Source organism: Lygodium microphyllum, chromosome 1 (assembly GCF_053477565.2).
Source record: "Lygodium microphyllum isolate KBCC chromosome 1, Lygodium_microphyllum_v1.1.10, whole genome shotgun sequence".
Lineage (NCBI taxonomy): Eukaryota > Viridiplantae > Streptophyta > Polypodiopsida > Schizaeales > Lygodiaceae > Lygodium > Lygodium microphyllum.
In genome coordinates this window covers 174,550,799-174,576,401 of record NC_141135.1, presented here as the reverse complement: position 1 = coordinate 174,576,401, position 25,603 = coordinate 174,550,799, and positions in this window count along the sequence as shown.

Genomic DNA, 25,603 nt, shown 5'->3' with positions numbered 1-25,603 from the left:
AGGGGTTCACTATATGTAAATCCTTTATGTCACCTACTCAAGGGGTTCACCATCTGTGGCGCATACTTTAGAAGTGAGAGGAATTTTGAGTAGTATGCGTCAAGAGTGAGTCCCAGCTGTTTCAGCTTGTAGAACTCATTCATTTTATGTGTGTGATACGCAGGGGATTAGTATCTTCCTTGCACAGCTTTCTTCAGCTTTTCCTAGGTAACGGATCCTTCTGAGATCCCTTGATCTCTACACCATTGCTTCCACCAAAGCATGGCTTCACCGGTGAGCTTCAGCTTGGCGAGCATAGCCTAGTTGGCGGGTGAAGTACCGACTGCTTCAAAGTAATCTTCCATGGACTCTATCCAAATCTTCGTATCCGCTTGGACAGTCCTACCTTTCCTGTCAAATTCTGGTGGCTTGATCTGTTGGAAACTACGAGGAAGACGAGAGACGAAAGGAAGAGAGGAGAGAAGAGAGATATGAGACACCAGAAGTGGAACACTAGAAGTGTGTCAACTGAGCACACACGATAGGAATGTATAGAGGGGAACTGGGGCACTATATATAGACAGACTATATATAGCTAACACCCTTGCTCAAATAAAGGTCCCGTACCATGGATGAAAAAAACCCTTGGGGGCTCAAGGGAAAAACCCATAGCTCTATATAGGCCTACCATTATATTAATATTCAAAATATAAAATTACAAAGTTGAACTTACAAGAGCCTATTCATAGGCATCAAAGGAGCTACATCACTCGTGAATTACAATGGAGCTACATCACTCCTGAATTACAACAGCCTATTCAGAGGCATCAAAAGAGCTTTATCACTCCTAAATATACAACATGTAAAATAAGGATAAGCGATATCACTGTAAAAGATAAAATCTCCAAGAAATTTCTTCAACTGAACTTGGGATGTAAGCAACATATCTCTCATATCAAAACTTAAAGAAAAACATTACAGTGACATTAGAACAACACAAGGTCTATAGAGACGGTTCGCGACGCCGCTCTATAGACAACATAACACATGTGGGGCCCCATGAACAGAATATAAATAAAACAATTTGTCATCAGCTGGAATATAGATGCTCATCAGCTAGAAAGAATATAAACGAAATAATGTGTCATCAGTTGGAATATAGACCCTCATCAGCTGGAAAGAATATAAACAAAATAATGTGTCATCAGCTAGAATATAGACCCTCATCAGCTGGAAAGAATATAAACGAAACAATGTATCATCAGCTAGAATATAGACGCTTATCAACATGAACCGATCTGCTTATACTCACTAAGTGGCTTGCTGTTAAAAATGTGGGTAAATGTAGGACCCAAAAGCATTGCTTGGATGAAACTCCAAGAAGAAAGCAAGCCCACTCTGGAAGTGATTCTAAATAGCAGCTAGCTGAAGAATTTTTTAGAGGACTCCTAATAATGATCTGATTGTGCATCACCATCCATGACCAACAAACAGAACTGTATTGCATCATTAATATAGGACTCCACGAATAGGATATGTAATATCTACTTTCCCGAAAAACAAATCTGACTGTTCATTTGAAGACTTCCAAGAGCTCTACAAAAGTAGCTCCAAAAGAAACTTCTTGTATCATAGGACTCAAAAACTTGGTTTTTGAAAGATTAACTTTGTCATCGTCATCCTGAACAATCAGGATAAGAATCAAAGCCTTCGTTCTCAACTTTTGAAATGTGTCCCATCAATGCAATTTGCTTACAGCCACTGTGAACACCACAAACATCTTGAAGGATTACTTTCCTCCAACTAAGGTATTCAATCCTGCTGGATCCCTCTCACTTGTTCGTGTTCTGGATACGTTGACTTCCAGCAACTCCATTAAGGGGATTATAGCCACTTTATAGCTGATATCCCAATATTTTGAGCAAACGACAGCCAAGCAAATTGCAGCACATTCTGGATAAATTGATCTCACAAATCTTGATGGGTACTTCAAGTTCCAACAGATTGGGCTGCTGGAGAAAGATGTCTCTGGAATACTGGCAAAGCTGCTTAATCTCTCCCTCAGAAAGCTCTCCCTCAGAAAGCTGAACCTGTTTTCCAGGCCTAGTAGGGCTACTGGAGAAAGATGTCTCTGGAATACTGGCAAAACTACTTAATCTCTTCCTCAAAAAGCTCAACTTGTTTTCTAGGCCTGGTAGGGCTGTTGGAAAAAGATGTCTCTGGAAGATAGAGTTGAAAGGCTCCATGTCTATGGTAATCTTCTTTTCCTTGCCATCTTCCGTGACTATGGTGCATGTGTAGATGACGAGGCCCTTGGGGGTTACCTTGTTGTAAAGCTTGAGGCATTGCTGAGGAAGGTGATGGCACCAAGCACGGACTGTCGATTGACACGGTTCTTGATGTTGGACGTCGTGCCAAGCTCGTCTCCCAGCATCTTTGCCACTCGCAGGACCTGGTCACGAGGTGGCATGATGAGGAAGATCATACTGGTGCCGTTGCCGTGGGTAGATTCAAGGCCCTTGATCAGTTTCTTGATCCTCCAGATTTCGATACTGTGGTCGTGCGCCTGATCTACACCATGATTAGAGGCCATCTCGTGATGAAGGATAACCGAATTGCCGCGGGCAGATTCAAGGCCCTTGATCAGTTTCTTGATCCTCTAGATTTCGATGTTGTGGTCATGCGCCTGATCTGCGCCATGATCGGAGGCCATCTCATGATGAAGGATAACCGAATGTGATAGATATGAGGGATTCTACAATGTCTGTAGGCGAGGCCAGGTATCTCGATTGGATGATGAATATCGGCAGACAGACGAGCGATTAATAGCAGAGGCACACAGAGAAGCTGGTGGCTATGGAGGATAAGAGGATAGTTATTATTAGGTTATCACAGAGCTTACACAGAGACAGGGAAAGGCCCTTGCTTTTCTTTCTTTCGTTCTTTCTGTGTGTTGTGTGTGGATGGATGACTGACGCTTCCACAACTTCCCTGCAGATGATGAATAATTTCCAGCATGCTCCTCCTCCAGCTCGGGCGTATTTGTGTGCTCTGATACCATGTTGGAAACTACAAGGAAGACGAGAGACGAAACGAAGAGAGGAGAGAAGAGAGATATGAGACACCCGAAGTGGAACCCCAAAAGTGTGTCAACTGAGCACACATGATAGGAATATATAGAGGGGACCTGGGGCACTATATATAGACAGACTATATATAGCTAACATGATCTGCTTGAGAAGAAACTTCTTCTCCTGGATCACGGCCATACTTGACATAGGGGGCGAACTGGGAATCTGTACCTGGGGTTGTGCTTGGATAGAGGATTCTTAACGTTATAACTCGCTAATCGTTTGGATTTATATTTCATACCCAATTTAGCTATCAACCAAGGACCTAGCCACTTAACTTTTTATCAATTCTCATAGACAAGTCAGACATTGATAAAAATAATTATTATTCCATTTATATGGGCCTAGCCCTTTTGGAGTACAATATTTCCTGGGATGGTAAAGCAACTGTTACATTAGTTCGGGGAGAATAATGTTGTGTTACATTTAGCTATTGGAACTGCATAATAGTATGGTTTCGGGTCATGGATCTTCAGGAATCGGTAAGTCATCGAAAGATTATGGTATCCTTTCCTTTGGTACCCATTATTCTCGTAGCGTCCCAGCATCTTGATCCTGTCGGCAAGGATTATGCGGGTAACTTCCTCGTATACATATGAGTTCAACTCAACCCTCTGACCTTTGACATCTAAAGTTGTGTTTACGTGAGCTTCAACAAAAATGAATAACTTCACGATCTTCAGGTCTTCCAACCACTTGACCCTCTTTAGGTTGGTTCGAAGGTATGCAAACCGGTGGGCAGCTATGTAGTAGATTCGTGAGTCACCCGTCCACCTCCGTTCCACGTATAAAGGCGATGGATTATAAATACGGTCTAGGATGTTCATCATATCGATCCTTTGTCGATAATCTGGGGAATGCATCGTGGTCATAAACATGACTCGGAACACTAAGAACATGTTCCATGCTTCATAATTTTGCAAGACAGCACGGAAAGTAAGGAAATGTTCTTAATAGTGACCTCTAATGGTCATTTTCTAAACGGTAACTAGCGTCGAACCCCAAGTGAACTACTTTACGTAGAAACGCCAAGGCCGAAGCGGATTCACGTAGCACTTGGTTCAAGGAGAATGGAAAAGGAGAGGGATGCAAGGCTCGACATCTCTGCCGCCTTAAGGCATAGTCCCATTCCGTTTCCCTAAAACAACATAAACCGGGATTATTATAACCTAGACTCTGGATCAGGGCCCTTGCTATTCATTTCCTTTGAGAATATCCCCTTGCTATCCATTATGATTGAGAAAAGTTCCCGGCCAACCGGGACCACCCTTCTGTAGGATGGACCCATGGCCACATCCACCACACTTTCCTCAAGGTTGCTTTAGTTGTCTAATTACCTACCACATTTAGTTGGACATGCATCAAGCACCTTCCTTAATTAGCTCGTTAGACACTGGTTCCTTCATGTAATCTTAGTACTTTGACATAGGAAAACAATGTCAAACAAGTTCCTTTTCAACAGGTTATCACATTTATCTTTGGAATACATTCATAAAATCCAACCAGCAGGCTTATCTATAATCCACCCGAAGGCTATCCAACAATCCACATGGATTACTAATCCAAGATTCTACCCGTAGACTAGTATGCGAGCCTTGAGATCCAATCCCAAGTCATGTTGGCCTCTTGTGCAGGGCCTGGAAGGCGAGGAATTTATGGCCAGAGCCCCCTGGCACCCGAGCATCCTCTTGCTCCAAGTATCACTCAACAAAGAGACCTCACGTGGCGGGTTCAGTCCACGTTCCCAGCACCGCTAGCAACTCCCTTGGTTAGGGTCAAGCAGACCGTCGGGGGTAACTGAAGCTGCCTCTCCCTTCAGGCCTTCAATTTGAAGCATTAGATATCTTTTCATCCTTTAGTTCCTTGAGCAAACAAAGCAAACAATGCTCCCTAAACTGTTACAAGCACAATCATTTCCAGTGGTCGTTATTTGGCCAACTGCTAAGGAGTGAATTCTTCTCTCTGAATGCATCCAGCATTTGATCCGGGATCAATTGCGACTTGGCAAGATCCCAAGGGTTTGTCTGTTCTCCCTTTTGTCCTTGGGTTAAGGCCATACCCTATTCCTCTTGCAAGTTAAACTTGCACAAGAATCTGCCAATCTCATTCCGAGGAATTGGCCATTCTCTTGTGATCAGACCACAAGATCATGCGACGATCAATTAAGATTATACTAGATTAATTGAGGTTAGCAGATAATATAATCCAACTAAGTGCTTATAAAAGGAACTACGTCTTCTGGTCACGGAATCATGATTAGATAGGCAGCAGGGCTTTGGGTGTCTTCATATCCAACCCATTCCCAATTGCACTAGGCCAACAACGTTCGGTCCTAGGGGTTCCAACTCAGTCCGAGTTTCATCTTTTGAACGAGTGATCCTTAGGGTAAAAACCCTAGATTGTTTCTTGCAAACGCATCCAATTGTCCCTACATTCCGTGAATGTGGGCAGGACCTTTGGGTATGAGGGTTTCCACTTGGCAACAAGTGCGACTAGGTCCAGTCCTTAACGTGCTAAACCCTGGTTAGCACTTGGAGTATATTGTATCAATTTAATCATCCTATGTGAATCCTTTGCGGTTTAGATGTTTTGGGTAATCCAGTTTACTTGTCTTACGATAAGGACGGGCCATTCCTAAAGATGTTATCTTGATCAAAAAGGGGAAAAACTAGTTGTATTACGATACAATTCTCGTAAGCACACGATTCATTGCCTCTACGTAGGATTAGATTCCCAACCCTAGCTTTTCATGTTAAGACTAAAGCACATGTTAAATTACGGCATAATTTTCATTAATCCTACTAGGACTTGCATTCACGAATCATGCCACTAAGCTTCTAAGATTTTACGCTTAAATGAACCATGCAGCCTTTCCTTAAGTGTACCCTTAATGAATGAATTTCTTTTGTACGTCGAATGTGCAACATGTAAACTTTTCCTAACTACTATGTAGTTAAATGAGATTCATGCCAATTGAAGTTAGAGTTAACCTATTTCATGCAGCCCTTAGAATCTTTTCCATGCTTTGCAATTTCCTACGATTGATAACGACTTCCTTAATGAATGATTACGAAGAAGATTTGTCTAAAAATGCAACATGCAATTTAATCTTTCCATGCATAATCAAAGGTGTACTACAAGGATTTTGACTTTGTAATGGTAGTTATTAGTTGTTCTAGATTCTTTACTTTGCAATGCACAAAGGCAACTTGCTAAAAATGCTTAGACACCTTATGTTCTTTTTCATTCATTGCTTTGAAAGTACAAATGACCAAACTTCAATCGTGAGTTACTTCTAGTAAATTTAAAATAGCCAATTTATTTCAATCGCATCTAACTAGGTGGATTTGACAAGCATAAGTGCATCCTAATTCCATGAAATAACAAGGCATAACTACAATACTTCTATGTAAATCAAAAATAGGAAGAAAACCTGGACTTGTGGGCTCGGTGAAATATCCACATGAATATTAGGAGATGATCTTCCTGCAGATGTGCCTTGTCACTTTTTAGGGGCCATCCTGATTTCGGCTTCTGGTTTGCCTTCGTGGATTCGAACTACTTGCCTTGGTTTGCAGCCTTATGATCTTTGGCCATCTCCCTCGTACGCGGAGATTCCCTTTGAAGTATGGGTCTTTGACAAAAGTGCCGACTTGAGGAATTTGGCTTGTGGAAGGCCTTAGGATTCGGAGCTTGGGCCTTCTTTCTTTCGGAAAAAGAGGGGGTTCATGAGAGGGTTCTTGTGAAGGCCTTGCGGAAATGGAGGCTTGAGAGTTATTCTTCTCCTTGAAATTCTGGGCTAGGAATGATTTTATGGGGGCCTTGCGGGAATGGGGACTTTAAATCCCGAGCCTAGGGGGCTTGTGGGTGATTGGTGGGAAGGGCTTTATATTATTTTCTTCAAAATCTCGGGGGTTAAATATCTTGTGAAAAGGTGTTTAAAAAACCCTCTTCTTCTCTAGAAGACCCGGGGCCTAGAGGGCTTAGGCTTCCTCTTCAAATCCCGGGGGAAAAAATTGGGCTTTTGGAGGATCTAATGGGAAGGGGCACTTAAAGAAGCCCCCTTAGAAGCTTCTAAGAAGCTTTTGGGGCGTGCAGGGCCACATAGAAAGGGGAAGGCCAATAGTGGAGGAGGAAGGATGTCGTGAGGATGGTGGCTGATGGCCAATGGTAGCACGCATGGCAGCTGGCGGCTTGAAGCAGGTGGCGACCTCCACGGCTTGCGAAGTCAGCAACCTCTCTCCACGACGGCCTCCTGCAGCGATTAGGACAGCACTCGTATCCTCACGCAGCCTCTCCTTTCTTTTACTTCCTTCCTTCCCCCCCTCCACAAAGAGGGGTTCTTATAGCCCAAGGGGGGAGAGGGGACCTCCCTCCACGTGGCCTGTTGCATGGCCCTCTTCCCTCCTTGCTCATGCAGCTCTACTAGCCCATCCCCCCACACTCCCTCTCCTCCAACCGTGCATCGGCTGGGGGAGAAGGAATAGTAAAAAAACTTTGAATTTTATTTCAACATTATCCTCTTAACATCCTCCCAAGAGGATGTTTCCCCGTAGATGATGCGGTTTTGAACCTCGGTCTTGGTTTACCAATGCGGAGTACTCCATTTCTCGCATACGGTTATAGATTAACTGCCGGCACTGGTGATAATCTTTGCGTGGGTTTATGATGAGAAAGGGAGGTTGGTTTAGTAATATTGTTTTTAAATGGGAATATTATAAGTTTCCTTCAAACTCACAAATCTACCAACATGCAATTGAGAACAATGATTAGTTTTGTCCATAAATTCAAGCGGGTTTACTACGTGATGTACATAATATGTAAACTAAAAAATAAGTATAATGTATACATACCTTTGCGAGCTCACCCATCTTGTAAATGATATCACATACATCTTTCAAAACACAATGGAATATGCTATAGGAAGGATGAACTGTATGTAAATATTCATACATTGTTAATTAGTCTACATAGTTACTCCACTAATTAATATATTTATGGCTATGAAAATCCTTACCTGAATCATTTTGTGCCAATCGTGAGACTTCAAACTGGATAGTTGCTCCACACCTCTTTTCTTTTTCTGTATGAAGGCTCCCTTGAGGCATCTCATATATCCTGTGGGAGTTCAAAAGCTACATATCTGCTACTTCACCATCTTTTCTTCGGTCTTCGACAACATCCAAGGTGCACACGCTAACTCAATCTTTCCTCTGGGTCCGATGCATGACCAAGCTCATCTCATACGTCCAATGCTACGTAAATCCTCCCTAACATTGAAAGAATCACGAGCCCTGATTAAGTGATCCCATAATGTAGAGGCAACATTCTTGAATGTATGCATGGAGTCTAATAGGTGATTAATATTGAGTTCAGTCCAATATGGGAGATGAAATAATATAGAGAATCTAAGGCACAAACAATATATTATTTCTCGTTCTCATAATGGAGTGTACTTTAAAGACAAACAAAAGAAGTAAACTAGTTACCGACTCATGCTGAGTGGAGGATGATCATTGGTGTGTATCTAAGTGTCCTTCCAATCTTGAATGGTCAGAGATTGTGGAGTTCTTCCATTAGTGGGGGGTGCATATTTGGGGTGGTCAATAGGAAGAAAACGATGATGATTGTCATAGATAACCTTCTTCAAGCGTGTCGGTCTAGAAGAAACCAGAGAGGGACTGCAAATTGGACATGCATGATATCCTGATGTAGTTAAACCTATAGAAACAAGTGGGTTAATGATGACATATATTTCATTAAGGGTAAGAATGAATAAAATAGAGTATGCAACTACCTGAACACTCTCCATAGCCTAGAAAGTCATGCATGGTCCACAACAAAATTCCCTTTAAAGTGAAATCTCTAGAGGACAATGATGCACTCACATCTTGCACCTCAATATCTCTCCACAGCATTTCTAGCTCCTCGATCAAAGGCTCTAAGTAAACGTCCATGTTTTTTACTTTGTGTTTTTCAGTAATCAAAAGGGACAACATTACATGTCCTTTTTTAATTGCCATGGATGGAGGGATATTATAGTTCACCAATACCACTGGCCATACACTATATGAGGTGCTTTTGATGCCAAATGGATTTATTCCATCTAATCCTAGACCAAATCTCAAATTTCTGGGCTCTTCTTTGAAAGTAGGCCACAAATTGTCTATGTGTTGCTAAGCTGGTGTGTCTGAAGGAATTCTCCACTTTCCATCACTTGAATGGTGACTAGCATGCCATGACATGAGTCTCGCAATAGGTTCACACTTAAACATAAGTTGAATACGTGGAATAATAGGAAAACATCGCAAAACCTTACGAGACACATCCATTGATTTCATCTCATGGTTGTATCTTGGTTCACCACAAATAGGACACTGTGGTGCAAATGTATGATCCCCACGAAACAAGATGTAATCATTGACACATGCATGGATTTTAACGTAATCGAGACCTCCAAGAGATGTCAAGAAATGCCTTTCTTTCTCCCTTCTAGTTGGTAATTTATTTCCATTTGGAAGCATTTGTGACAATAACCTGCATATATTGTGCAAACAGAGTTAATAGACTGCAAATTTTATCTAGAAGCATTTATGAATTAATATCAAATTATATATACTTCAATAATACATTCAAGCTAGCATTACTCCATCCATAAATGATTTGTAAGTTCAATATCTCGAGAGATGCACGTAGAACGGAGTATGTGCAACCTTCGTACAATGGAGTTTTCGATGCTATGTGTAGAGGGTCATCTGTCTCTCTAGTGGTGCCCTCCCCCCGAACCTCATGGGAAAATAAATCGTGCACCATGTTGTCAAAAATATCTTCCTCCAAAACTTGATGGGGCATTTGAAGAGGGTTGTTATTGTCGTCATCAGTCTCTAATCTTCTTGAGGACTCTGCCTCCTCGCGTCGACGCTTCGCAGCTTGTCAACGCCCTGGAGGGACCATTTGAGGATGTGGTACCGCATCCTGCTCAATTAAAAAAAGGAGGTTTTGTTTAATGGTGAAGACGCAATATAGACCAATAATATTTGTGCAAATAAAGTAGTAAAAATTACAGGGTCTTTTTCTTCGTCCCACTCTTCGTACATGCTGAGGTTGACATTTTGATTCAATGTGCTTGAAAAAAACATCCTCGACAACGATCACACATATATTTGATTTTTCGTCGTAGCCAAGCATCTCGATTGTGAAGACTCAATGTCTCGTCCTCACTAGAGGATTTACTGTTTGTTGACTCAGCATGTCCTATACTAGTAGAAAATGATGACATGATTACACCTGAATCATAATGACATATATAATTTCATTTGGCATATATATCATATTCCCTAAATATTTTGATACTTACAACATGGAGACAAACATTTTGATATTGAAAGACTAGGAAAGTCATGTTGATCCAAAAACAACCATAAGCTAGCATTTTAATAAGTTTAATTGTAATCGCATCTATCAGTGCGTATAATATCTTTTATCTGTGCATATAAATGCGCAATTACACGCACTTACAGATGTGCCACGCGAATATAATTTTTTTTTTAAAAAAATTGTGGCTTTCTTTTCAAACTAGTGCTTTCCTGCCTTTTTTGCGCGTTTTTTGTAGTTCGGGCTTGACATCACTAATCATGTTTATCTATCACTTCATGAAGACAAGGAGGGAAGGAAATAAGAGAGGAAGAGCCAGATATTAAAGAACAAGAGCCAAACAGCAAGGAAGAGAAGAAGAATCAAGCAACCTACCAAGGGAAGGGAGGAGGAGGACAAGGAGCTTACAACCTAGCCGCCACCCGTTGGAACAAGCAAAGAAGGTGAGTTCTTCTTCTCTCTCTCAATCTTCTTTGCTTTCTCTTTGTTTGTTTGTCTCTCTCTCTCTCTCTTTACATGCTTCACACAATCTATGGAGGCTTCATGCCGTTTTCTATAACAGTTTTTGAAAATATGGTCCAACTTTGCGCGTCTATAGGCATGTCCGGCTGACACTCTAGACACATTTTTAGACACGTATATAGACATGCTGTCGGCATAACTAATTAGAGTTAAGATTTGAGTTTTTTTGTTTGTTTAGTATTATGATTTCGCGTCTGTTGGTGCATCGAAAATACAGGGTAGACGCGGGTATAGATACACTAATAGAAGCGAAACAGAACTGCATCTTTTAAAGCTTCCTGATTTTGTAGTAATGGATTTTTGCTTGTGTAGATGTGGAATCTTGGATCTTCCAACACTAATCCTAATTTGGAACGCATGAACAACATGTTAGTGGAGTTTTCTAGAGGTGTTAGTAGTTTTTTTAAAGGTTTTTTGAACAAAGATCAATTCATGGGGGAGATGACCAGTTATCTTGGTCGCCCTCCCACTGCAAAGGAGGTTTTTAGTGTCATGTCTTGGACACCTATCACATATTTGCCTAGCACTGTCACACAAACACCAAACCTTGGCATACCAAACCTCGATACACCTCTAGCAAGTACTCCATGCACTATGTATACACATAGATCAGCTGATGCACAGGGATCAGCTAAAGTACATGGATCGGCTGAAGCACATGCATCTGCAGAAGCACTTGCATCGAGTGAGGTAGAGGGTAGTGCCCGTCGAGGGAGGAGGAAGAGTCATGCGGGAGGACGAGGAGATCGAGGGCTTTGTGAGGGTCGCCTAGGAGGTGGCTCTCGATCACCCTCACCGAGAAATGAGAGAGATGAGCCTCCACAAATGTACTACTCTGTCACAAATGTTGGTGATATCTTTCATAACCCTCAGGGAAGGAAAGTGATAGCCTACTTGAGGTCGTGCATGCCACATACAAAGATTGTATGATTCCCTTCAAGTACCAAAAAAGTGGTTTGTAGCAAGAGATGCTAAGGGCAGTACATAGAAGGTACCCTAATTGCGAGAATTCATGATTCTCAGATGATTGGGGATGGTCAAAGGTGAGAGATGCACTTCATAACAAGAGGTCTCACCTTATGACGCGCGCCAGGGAGTCACTGCGGAGACAAGAGCAGGGGCGCCCTAGATATGGCAAACCACCCAATTGCCACTGCAAGGAGTGGAAAGAGGCCAGGAAGAGAGCAGTAGAGAAAATGATAAGTCGCCAGCATGCAGAGGCGCGACGTATCTAGATGGCAACCATGGGATCGTCGCATTATGGATTGGGTGGCAAGGAGTCATGGGAGGCTGATTTTGTAAGTATTATTTGATTTCTTTTTTTAAATTAAATTTTGCAATTTTTTTCAATTCATTATATAGTGTGTTCTAATAAGTTGCATGTTAAAACTGTTTTGTAGTATCATTCAACTCTAGAAGTTATAATATGAAAAACAACTTCTAGAATTTTGTCTAATAATATACAAGTAGTTGGCAATATATTACGCTTGTGGTGATCTCAATTTTTACTATTTTATGATTTATCATATATTCATGCACTTTTTTCATAATTATTTGAACTTATATATGTGTATGCTAAATTTTGAGAAAGGAGGTATGCATTCCAATGCATGTTTAGGGGAGAAGGCACATCTGATAATTTTGAATTCTTTGAATATGTATACACATATTTTTAAATCAAGATAATATAGATATATGCAAACATCTATCAAGGGGGGAAGTGTCTCCCCTCCAAAGTTACCAATAGAACATGTTTATTCTTTCACTTTACCATGAGTTTTTTGAAACTTTTCATAGATACAATGCATACACATGTAGAATTATGTGCTCAGAGAAAGGGGAGGGAGAGAGAGGGATTCATGTAGATATTTGCCGATATAGTAGTCAAGTGTCACACTAGCACATTAATACATGTACATTAAATATATAAATACATTAATTTTAAAATAAGTAAATATCATGTGTGAAAAAAAATTTAATTTTTTAAAATATAGAATTTTAAAGATAAACTAGTTTAGATTTTGTTTTATTATTTCATTTTATAAACTCTCTCTTTATGTATTCACATCTAGCACATCCCTCCTACCTATTGGAATGGATGCTTATATAAAGTTCAATGGATCCATGGCACATGCTTTAAAAAACGAAGGTGATGATATCTTGGAGATGTTCTCAAAGGTTTTCAACTGAGAACATATACTCGTATCCTTGGATCTCCAAATCTAGTCCTAGAAGAGTTTGTGAATACCTTCACCACTCACATATACTATGTGAGGGATCTAACATGCCTTGGATACATTTGGAGTAGTTGGTGGGTTTTAGGATAGAAACAATCATAAAGAGGTAGTGAAGCAGTGCTTGATTGATGTTGATGCAATATTCCCATGGGGAGTGCACCAACCATAGAGGAGGAGAGCAATGATGATATAACTCCAGTGGTTGTTGCTGTCACCTATAAGGGAGAAGAGATAATTGAAGATCCAATGAAGGTTGAAGAGAAGCATCAAATGACAATGAAGTAAAGGTTGACTATCATGGCTCCATCCTCTTTAGAAATAGAAACATGTTACAAAACCCAATTTTGCTTCCTTTAAATTTATTGAAATAGATGGCATCCAATATCCACTTCTATTGGATATTCTGCAATGCTTGGAAATGAAGGAAGAAGAGTTGTTCTTATTTTACATCAAGGATTGAATGGATGACCTTATTCATTATATTTACATGGATGTGCATCTGAAATGGTAGAGGCTCAAAGGTATGATGGCTAGAAGGCTGGTAGGGCTATTTTTCTTAGTTTATATCAAGGATCGAACGGATGACCTTAATCATTACATTTACATGGATATGCATCCAAAATGGTAGAGGCTCAAAGGTATAATGGCATAATCAAAAGTAAGGTGGCTAGAAAGGCGGTAGGACTACTACTTTTATTTTTCCTTGCAACTATCATTATTAGCAATGCAAATGATGTTGTAATTGTCACTACTACTATCACTATTTATAGTAACAGTCACTATCATCAGCACTATTAGCAATATTATTAGCATTGCTATTCGCATCATTATATAACAATGCAAATAGCGATGCTAATAGTGACATAAATAACAATGATGTATGATGTCTCTAATAGCAATATTTTGATGATAAGGAGGGGATTTATCTATAGACTAAAAACACTACTAAAAACATTGGTATGTACCTTATATGTTCTAGTATCCCCACTACCCATAATACCACAATGTTTATAACACCACAACTTTCATAATGCAACTACCCAATAGAGATTGGGAGGGGAAGTGTGTGTGTGTGTGTTCTAGCAAGAGGTCACTAGGAAAGTAATATTTGCTTCATGAAGCCTTAAATAAAGTTTAGACATTACAATAATCCATTCTAACAAAGAAATGATGAATAATAATTCTCAAAATTAGGTTATAATGCAAAGGGGCAATTTTGCAAACAAAGGAAGAATCAATATATGAAGAATAGGAACATGAAAAATATTTGAAGACTAAAAGGGGTAGGTCTCTTACCTACAAAAAGGAATATCAAACTAATTAATAAGGAGTGAAATGGTATTCCTATGTTGTAGGTAGCAGGGGCTTGCTATGGTTTGCCACTCACCACCAACACCAGAAAAATGATTTCTTGCATGTAGAAAACATAGGGAGTTGCTCTCCTATTCATAAAAATGGAGTGAAAATGTAGGCTACCCTTAATGAGTATAAGTTACCCCTTACATGGATACAAGAGGTTTATGGGCCAATTTCTTGAGCAAAATCTTATTCCACTTCTTCTTGCTCTTATTGAAAATCCAAGTGTTCTTCAACACATAATCTCTTGTCTGAGGTAGCTTCATTCCATAGCTTCTTATTCTTTTCCCATGCCTCATTATCAGCCTTAGTTGGGGTTCCTGCTATCTTGCCTGATCTTGGTGTTGTTGGCTCTCACTAGTAGGAGGAGTGTTCTACTATTATTCCTTTTAGTGAAATCTCATTGAAAATGGCCATTCTTATGAGAGTTATAGCATGCATTAGGGAATGGGGAGAATCGGAGCTTGACCATCACTTCAAACCTACACAGGTCCTTGAATTCAAGATAATTCAGAGGCTCATTCTTGCAGTCCCGTAGAACACGGGCCTTGTGGTCGGAGATTTGAGGTTACTAGCAGGTGTAGTTGGTGTAGGGACATGAAGTTACATAGGAAGATTCATGTAATTGACCCATAAAGGGCACTCGTTGTGAAGGACCCCCTTGGGGAAAATGTAGAGCTTCATGGGAGCATGTGGACCGAATTGCCCTTATGCCCAATGGCAAAGGCAAGGACCTAGACATGCTATGTCCTTGATCTAACTAGCACCAAAAAGAAAACTTTTCCAATGAACCTATACTGCAACAAGGCTACTTTTCCTTCAGTTATTGTCAAATCAATATGCAAAATCTTATTTTCTTGGTGAATGGCCCATAAAATCAAAAAACATGTGAGCAATAATCCTAGTGTACCTCTATTTGACCTTGTCATGGGATAAGGCCACAATGGCTCTCTAGACACTCTTGCCTATTTGCCAGATGACAATGTTTTATGCCTCATTGTATCGTTGTTGATCACTTTGTAGCTGTCTCTCGAGTGCTACCATGTTGATTTCTACATACTTGAGATTGCTTGTAGTGCATGCATTGGATGTATGCATGTGGGGTTGAGTGGGATGTCAGCTCACATGTGCGAACTGGCAAACAGTGAATGCTAGTTATGCGATTTATGGTATCAGTTCTTCAACACCAACATTTCATGATCACCCTTCATATATATCATTTTTTAACAACAACTTGAATAGTTCCACATGAATCTCTCTCTCTCTGTCTTTCACATTACTGTAAAGGATTAATAGAGTTTTATATTATTATCTTGAGAGAGATTTGTGTGATTAATGGAAAGAGTTATTCTCTCTCTCTCTCACGCCATTCACCAACCTCCTCTGTGCCTTGGCTACCAACCAAGTTCATCAAGATGAGCCTACTCCCAACTATCTCCCCATGCCTCCCTCCTAGCCTTTGCCATTCGCCATGCTAACCTTCATGGAGAGAGAGAAAGAACCACATAGTGTTCTCACTCAATACATATCCTCTCTTTCTTGCACCATCTCTACATTGAGAGAGAGAGAGAGGGGAAGAGAGAGAGAGAGTGAGTGAGTGAGTGAGAGTGAGAGTGAGAGAGAGTGTGAGTGAGTGAGAGAGAGTGAGAGAGCAAAAGAGAGAGAGAGAGAGAGAGAGAAAGAGAGAGAGTATGGCTTTCACATAACATATATATCAAGTGTTCCTACCATGCATAGGTGTCCAACACACAAGACTTAAGTAGTAGTTTGCTGCAACGTGTTGCCTAAGCGAGAGGGCAGAAGGAGGAGAATAATAAAATCATGAATTGTATGGCTGATTGAGAGAGAGAGAGAGAGAGAGAGAGAGAGAGAGAGAGAGAACTATGATAAGTTAGATACTTATAGTCTTCTTTTCTCAAAATAGCCATTAACTCATCTAGCTTCATTCTCTTTTCTTGTTTCCTTTAAAATATTTTTGTTGATATTTTCTTTTTCATTTACCCTACTCTCCTCTTGTTATGCTACATAGTCTTGGGAGCAATATCCTTGGTCTAGAAACACTAAACCAAAGCTTTTGTTAATATATAAAAGATATGGGTGCATTAACATTAAAAAATCCTATGAAGGATTAGAGGCTAAAACATGAGTAGAATAAGGATGTTTACAAGAGAATGCAATGAGTTAGATAAGTATATTAGAAACAATAATCTAGGTAGATAAAACATTATAGTCTATTTTTAAACCAAAATAAATTACACCCATAAAAGTATTTAAAAGTGGCTAACTTGACATCATTTTTTAATTCATTAAGATATAATTATGTATGTGGTATTATTAGGTGTAATTCATAGCAAGGGTGATGGGAAAGAGTAAACACGCATGCATGTGAGTGTGTATATGCATATGAATGTGTACATATGAAAGCCCGAGTAATGCATGTGTGTATGACTATAAGTGTATGTGCATATCATGTGTGAGTGTTAAAATGAGTGCAATAAAGTAGATAGATCATGTGTTATAAAATTTAAAATGAACATTTTGATGCAATAAAATGGAAAAATGTTACACACACTTATATGAAACAATTATATAGTGTAACTTAAAAGGAAAGTAAATTGAAAATGTACTACTCATATTACAATAAAGACAAGAGTGGATTTGAAAAGTACTACATGTGATTGAAGAAAAAAAGGGTTAAAGGAGAGTGATTGTGTGAGTATGTGAGAGTGTACATCAATGGGTAAGTGTGTGTATATCAAAGTGTATGAACCTATGTGTGGGAGTATATTGTGTTCTTTGTGTACATGTGTTGTGTTGTGTGTGTGTGGAAGGAGGTGATAATTGGTAAATTGGGAGCATGTAGTATGTGCAAATTGTGAGCACTTACTTGCCACCTAGGAAATTAGAGCACCGCTTATTTTTTGCTATCAAACGATGATTGTGCTATTAACATAGAGGTGCCATAAATTAAGTGAGTTACTATACTTGAATAAGAGGGTTGGGAAACTATGTTAGAGACCCTATTTTTGAAATTTTATAGGGTTAGATGGTACAAGGTAATACATAGATAATTAAAGAGATAAAACCAAACTAAGGAAAAGAAAATTGATATTGAGTTATAGAAGTGATAGATAGAGGGGTAGTAAGGATCATGAGAAGGGGAAAGAAAAAGTAAGGGTAATTTTAAAAAGCTAACACTAAAATTTTCATAGGTAATCAAATAGGATGGTGACTTTACAGAAATAAGCAAAGCTAATTGCCATTCCAACTTTTACTTTGATAAAATAATCAAAATAATATATTTTAAAATATCACCAAAATATAAGAGATTTATAAGACAACTATTATATTGGTTAATAGAAGAGGATGATGAGTTTAGCCACAAAGTATAGTAATGGAAAACGTTTATAGCCCTTCTATATGTCCACAAAAAGCACACAAAATAACAAAGAAAATCCTTTAATAATAACTCTAATGTGAAAATATAATTGTGTAAGGGTGAGGAAAAGCACTGGGATCATGATGCTAACAAGTCCTTTAAATAAAAATAAGTTAATCAAACCTTTACAATAGGAAAATTATATTGGTGCTAGGGTGGTGTCTAGGATGAAGGCGAACCCATGGTTACACCATAGCCCAAATTTTGTGAAAGCAAAGATGCACAAGGGTATAAAAGTTTAGCTATAGCATAGACCATTGTGATATAAATAGTAGATGGATTGTTATAAAAGATATGAGGGGATGTTAAAAGGGATATGGAGCTATTCGGAAGGTTCCAAGAAATCTTACATCCACAAACAGTAATAATCTCATTAGAATAACAAAGACTTGAGTGAAATGAGATTTTCGTGATAGCACCAAAGTATAAGAGTATTGATTATGAAACATGCTACCATATAGATGAAGGGCTCCATGATTCATGTAGTATCCAAGGAGGAATCAATGAAGGAGAGCCATCATTGAGAGGGAGAAGAGGGCCTTTATCTTGAAAGATGCTTGAGGTATTACCCCCTTCAAAGTCATCACATTGAGTATCTTCATGCTCAAATATGAAGAAAATAAGAGAAGGAATGAGAAAGATGAACTTTTACTAAGAAGAACCTTAAAACACTACAAGGATATAGGAGAATAGCAACTGCCATTTTCCCATCGAGGTTGTCAGGGATTTGGATAGAAAATTACATGTTCAAATAAGCAGTGTTGCTATTTGTGTTGACGCAAATAGCGACGGTACTCAAAAGAAAAAAAGCGGGTCAAAACCCGAGCGTGGCATTTTGCGTGAAAGAGCGAAAGAGGGAGTGAATTGCATCATGCATTTGAGAGGGAGAGGGAGAGAAATAGAGAAAGAGGGAGAAGGAGAGCTTCTCACTGCCACCGCCGCCGTTTGCGAAGAAGAGGAGGAAATGCATGAAGGGCAAAGAGGAGCCGCTAGAATCTATCCTCGGACCTTTGCAATCAGTGCATTTCTCCCTCTTGGCTTGATTTTGTTTTTTCTCCTTTTCTTTTGCTTGTTTTTTAAAAAAATGATGTGTACTAAGAGAGAAAGAGAGAAATGAGAGAGGGAGAGGAAGATAGAAAAAGAAAGAAGGAACGAGAGAGAGAGGGAATAAACATGAAACATAATAAAGAAAGAGAGAAAGAGACAGAGAAGGAGGGAGAGAGGAGAATGTTTGGATAAAAAACAAAGAGAGGGTAAGATCTTGTTCTTTAATTTCTTCTTTTCTTCTTTGTAGTGATAGTAGTAGTATTTCTAGTTCTTTAATTTATTCTTTTCTTATTTGTAGTGGTAATAGTTGTAGTGGTAGTTCTTTAATTTCTTCTTTTCTTATTTTTATTGTAGTAATAGTAGTAGAAGAGAGAGAGAGAGAGAGAGAGAGAGATGTTTTATTAAAGGTGCACCTTGGGTGTGTTCGACACTTCGGGAAGGCTAGTAGTAATGGTGGTGGTGGTAGTAGTAGTAGAGAGAGAGAGACTGACAGACAGACAAACAGAGAGAGACAGAGGTTTTGTTAAAGGTGCATCTTTGGTGTGTTCGAGAAGGCAAGTACTAGTAGTAGTAGTGGTCTAGTGCAATACCACGGGATGGGAAACACTCAAACATAGGGTAGCTTCTCCCTCGTCCCCATGCATAGCATATTAGACTTTATATATTGTAGGCCCATCTATAGGCATGTGGAGACTTTACATACGTTAGTTTTGTTGAGTTACAAGAGAAGAAATCCCTTCTCAAATAATTTAAGAAAGAAAAAAAGAATGATAACAAAAACAAATTGTTTGTCGTAATGTAGGCTAAATGGAAACGATGAAGATCATGATGTTCAAGATCCCAAGGTGTATCTTAATCAGTGTGTCCCATCACTACAACAGAAACGAGGCATAGACACGCATGCTAGACATGCAAAGTCGGGCGCGTCTATCATTGCGTCTATAAGTGCGTGTAAATAGATGCGAATTTTGCGTCTATATATCCACGCAAATAGACACCAATATAGACATGCCAGCTGACGCACAATTATTTAACCACCTAAAATTGCAATTCATATAATTAAAAAACCAAAGTTAATAATTATTTAACCACTTGAAATTGACTCTTGAGCATGCACGTGTGCGCATGATAAAGCTTGATATAAGTAATTAGCGGCAAGCGACAGAAACCTTATAATTAGTAGCAAGCATTGCAATATGTATCTCGTAATTTCTTTACTTGAAGATGATAAAAAATACTTCCTTTTTATTATGAAAAATTCAATTTAGCTTTAAACTTGACTATTCATTCTTGAGTATGCATGTGTGCACATGATAAAAACCATAGAATTAGGAATACACATTAAATCAATAAGCAAATTAAGTATGTTATAGTGAATGATCCATCTCATCTTCAATGAGATCAGCCCTTGCTAAACTATCTACTTCTAGGTCTATGTTACCAAGAGATAACGAAACAAATAAGTCTATCCCACTATTAGATGTGTTGCTATATTGCTCAATAACTTCATCAATATCATCGACAATCACATTATTGTCTTCTTCTGTGTTTCCTTGAACATCGTCGCGAGGTTCATCTTGTACTATATCACGCATATCATCCATTATGGTGTCGTCATACACATCATCATTAATTGTTGGATTGTCATTTGCTATCTCCATGTTGGTAATATTACCATATATTGGTTTTGAACAATTAGATATAGGGATGACATACCACCATCGGTTATTGTTTACCATTGGATAATACACAACCTGTATTTGAAAAACAAAAGCAAGAAACTTAAATACTTATTATATTGTATATATGTATCACATGTATACATATTAAAAAATTAGCGTTTGCATATATACATGCTCGTATTGTTGAGGTAGTACTAATGTGTCATTCTTATTTTGGTGAAATTTTGTAGAGTCAATGATTACAAAACCACTTGGATGACGTCTGATTGTGCAATGCTCACCATTTGTTACCACTTCTTTAAACCACTTCACATCCAGTACATATATAAAGAATCGTCTGAAGTCAAGCTTCAGAATATCTTGGATCAAGCCACAATAACCTTCCACGGTACCATTGGCATCCTCGAAGTGAGCAAGGACACCACAATCTTGGGTATTTCTCTTTTCATCTATACGTTGAGTTCGAAGATGTTTACCCTCACACCAAAGTGCATTGAATAATGTGCACTAGTAGTAAAAGATAAAAGATCAAACATGTCAATCATTTATACAAAATATAACTTGTAGAAACAAATTAATTGATAGTATGTCTCACCTTTGATAAGCAACCTCGTGCGTATTCCCACTCTTCTTGAGATATATTAATTTCCTCCTCTTTTTCCATTCTCTCCATTTCCTCATGTAACCAATCTATATCAATATGACGTGGGAGCGTATTTAGATGATCTGGAAATGAGACATTACGTCCATATCTAGTGCGAAATTCTTGTCTTTCGCTTTTTCTTCTTGCCCTTGCTTCATTATATAGTGTCACCCATTTGCTCATTACATCACTATTGAGCACACAAAAACTATTTAACTTACAAAGTTCTTCTTTTGTTAGCACTTTACTCATTCCTTTTCCTTGAGGTACTATAGAGGTCATCCTCAAGTCCTCATCATCTTTCCATAGTCGTGGTTGAGAGGGATCCACTCCAACAAGATATTCAGAGATATAAACAAGGGATGATTGCACTAACCAACCCTCAGCCATGCTTCCCTTAGGCCGTCCTTTTTGCCTCACAAAATCTTTCAAGGTTTTCATGAAGCGCTCAAGAAAAAACATCCACCTTACATGAACTGTCCCACAAAGTGCGATATCATCAATCAAATGTACAAGTAAATGTAATTGAGTAGTCAAAATGGATCGAGGAAAAATTTCCTCCATCAAACAAACCACCTCAACAGATAATACTCGAGCATCTTGCAATGTGTTTGGATCAATTTCCTTCGAGCTCACGTATCTGTCAAGATGTATTTTAGAATTGTTTATTTTTGTGTAGAAGTTCAAAGATATATAATGAAAAAATACAATGTATACACACCTCACAAGCTCTCCCATCTTGTAAATGATATTACCTACACCTTTGGATACACAATGGGATATGCTAGTAGGAAGTACGAACTAAATATAAACAATATTCATAGATCAAATGATTAGTTGAGGAAAAAGTCATCATACCCCAAAGTTTACACATAGTTACTCCACTAATTACTATATTCATGGTTAGAGATACCCTTACTTGAATCATTTTGTGCCAATCGTGGAACTTCAAACCAGATAGTTGCTCCACACCTCTTTTCTTTTTCTTTATGAAGTCTCCCTTGAGACATCTCATACATCCTGTGGGTGTTCGAAAGCTATATATTTGTTCCTTCACTATTTTTTCCTCGTTCTTTGATAACATCCAAGGTGCATGGGGTAGCTCAATCTTTCCTCTAGGTCCAATGCGTGGCCAGGCTTGTCTCATGCAACCAATGTTACATAAATCCTCCCTTACATTAACTGAATCACGAGCCCCTATCAAGTGATCCCATAATGTAGATACAACATTTTTGAATATGTGCATGGGGTCCAACATGTGATTGATCTTGAGTTCAGTCTAGTACGGAAGACGAAAAAATATAGAGAACCTAACAAACAAACAATATATTATGTAAACAATTCATCATGCTAAATACTTTAAAGTCAATCGAGAGAAATGCACTTCTTACCGACTCATGCCGAGTGGAGGGTGGCTGTCGGCATTAATCCATCTCTCCTTCCAATCTCGAATGATTAGAGATTGTGGAGTCATTCCATTAGTAGGGAGAACATATTTGGGATGGTCAATAGGAAGGAATCGATGATGATTGTCGTAGATAACCTTCTTTAAATGTGCTGGCCTAGAGGAAACTAGAGAGGGACCACAAATAGGACATGCATGATATCTTGACATGGTTAAACCTAAAAAAACAAGTGAATTAATAAAATGCAATTGATTCAAGTCTTGAATTTCAAATATAGAGTTACATACATGTACCTGAACACTCTCCGTATCCTAGAAAGTCATGCATGGTCCACAACAACATGGCCTTCAATGTGAAATCTCTGGAGGATGCAGATGCACTTGTATCTTGCATCTCAATACCTTCCCATAACATTTCTAACTCTTCAATCAAAGGCTCTAAGCATGTTTTTTACCTTGTGCTTTCCAGGAATCAGAAGGGACAACATTACATGTCCCTTTTTAATTGCCATGGATGGAGGAATATTATATTTCACCAATACCACTAGCCATACACTATATGATGTGCTTTTGATGCCAAATGGATTGATTCCATCCATACCTAAACCAAATCTCAAATTTCTTGGCTCTTCTTTGAAAACGGGCCACAAATTATCTATATGTTGCCATGCTGGTGTGTCTGCAGGGATCCTCCATTTTCCATCACTTGAACGATGACTAGCATGCCATGACATGAGCTTTCTAATAGACTTACACTTGAACATAAGTTTTATACGTGGAACAATCGGAAAATGTCGCAAAACCTTACGAGGCACATCCATTGACTTCATCTCCACTTCGTGTCTTGATTCGCCACAAATAGGACACTCTCGTGCGAACTCATGAATCCCACGAAATAAGACACAATCATTGACACATGCATGGATCTTGACATAATCGAGGCCTCCCAGAGATGTCAAGTAATGTCTTGCTTGCTCTCTCTTAGTTGGCAATTTGCTTCCTTTTGGAAGCATTTGTGATAATAACCTACATATATTTTTAAAAGTGAGTTAAAAAACCACCAACATATATTTCTGATTGGTTTCAAAATAGAACAATTAATATTATGATTCATAAGGCAAACTGAATTGATACCTACTTCAATAACGCATCCAAACTGACATTAATCCATTCATAAATTGTTTGCAAGTTAAGTATCTCGAGGGACGCACAAAGAATGGAGTACGTACAACCTTCATACAACGGAGTAGATGATGCTACATATAGTGGATCATCTGGCTTCGTAGAGTGACCTTCTCCCTAAACCGGTTGCGAAAATAGATGGTGTACTATGTTGTCCAAAATCTCATCCTTTGTGACTTGATGGGGCATTTCATGAGGGCTACTATCATGGTCGTCAGTCTCTACTCTTCTTGAAGACTCTGCCTCCTCGCATCGACATTTTGCAGCCTCTCGACGCCCGAGAGGGAGCATCTGAGGATGTGGCACCGCATCCTGCTCAACCACAAAAGGGAGTTTCATGTATGTTGATATATAATTCCCGTAACATAGACTAACAATCTTAGTGGTAAAAAAAAACAATGAATACCGGTGATTTTTCTCGGTCCCATTCTCCATACAAGATGAGGTGTGACATTGCAATTCGACGTGCTCAAAAAATACACCCTCGACAACGATCACACATGCATTTAATTTTTCGTCATAGCTATGCATCTCGATTATGAAGACGCAATGTTTCATCCTCACTTGAGGATGTGCTCATTGACTCATCAGCATGCACCGGACTAGGTGATGACAACGACATGATTAAACCTAATTCATGACAACATCAAAATATTTGTCATTCATATGTTTACATAAGATCTCAATTTTAAATACACAAAAATCATCATAAATACATTAAAACTTATGATAATAATTCACTATCAAAACATATCTTAAAAACAAAAAATTATGATAAAGCCTAAATACGCATCTATATCCGCGTTTACGTACATGCCTATATTAGTGTCTATTTCCGCGTCTACGTTCACGTCTATACTCGCGTGTATCTGAACAATAGATGCGCATATACACGCAAAAGTAGACATACACATCAAAATTCAAACCATACTTAAATCATTTCTTTTCAAACTGCGCCTTTCCTTTCCTGCGTTTTTTGCGGTTCTGAAGCTTGAGTTAAGCCGACATGCAGTCTCTTCATACCTCACCTCCTCATGACTCACCTCTTCTTTCATTTCAAGCACACAAGAAGGGAAAAAGGAAAGCCAAGGAGAGGAAGAAAGAGAGAACAAGAGAGAGGAGAACAAGAAGAAGCAGCAAGCAAGTATCAAGGGAGGGTAACTTACCAAGGAGAGGAAGAAGGAGAAGGAAGAAGCGCCACCACCCGCCACACCAAACACCCAAGGTGAGTCTCTCTCTCTTTCTCTCTCTCTCTCTCTCTCTCTCTCTCTCTCTCTCTCTCTCTCTCTCTCTCTCTCTGTGTTTCTCTCTTTCTCTCTGTGCTCTGTCTGTATATTTAGGATTTCTGATTCCATTATGTATTGCATTTTGTAAATCATCAATGGCGGTCGTCGGGCTAAAATCAGTCGACTGAGTGCTTCTGATAGCGCGTCTACATTTCAGTGTAGACGCAGGTATAGACGCGAAAAAATGTTCCCTCTCATTGCGTCTGAGGGCGAGTCTTAGAGCACGTGTACTGGCGCGTGTGCAGGTCAATCTACACGCGATGATACACGCACACGTAGATTGACTTGGAATTTGTGTCTTACAGTGCGTCTCTACTGCA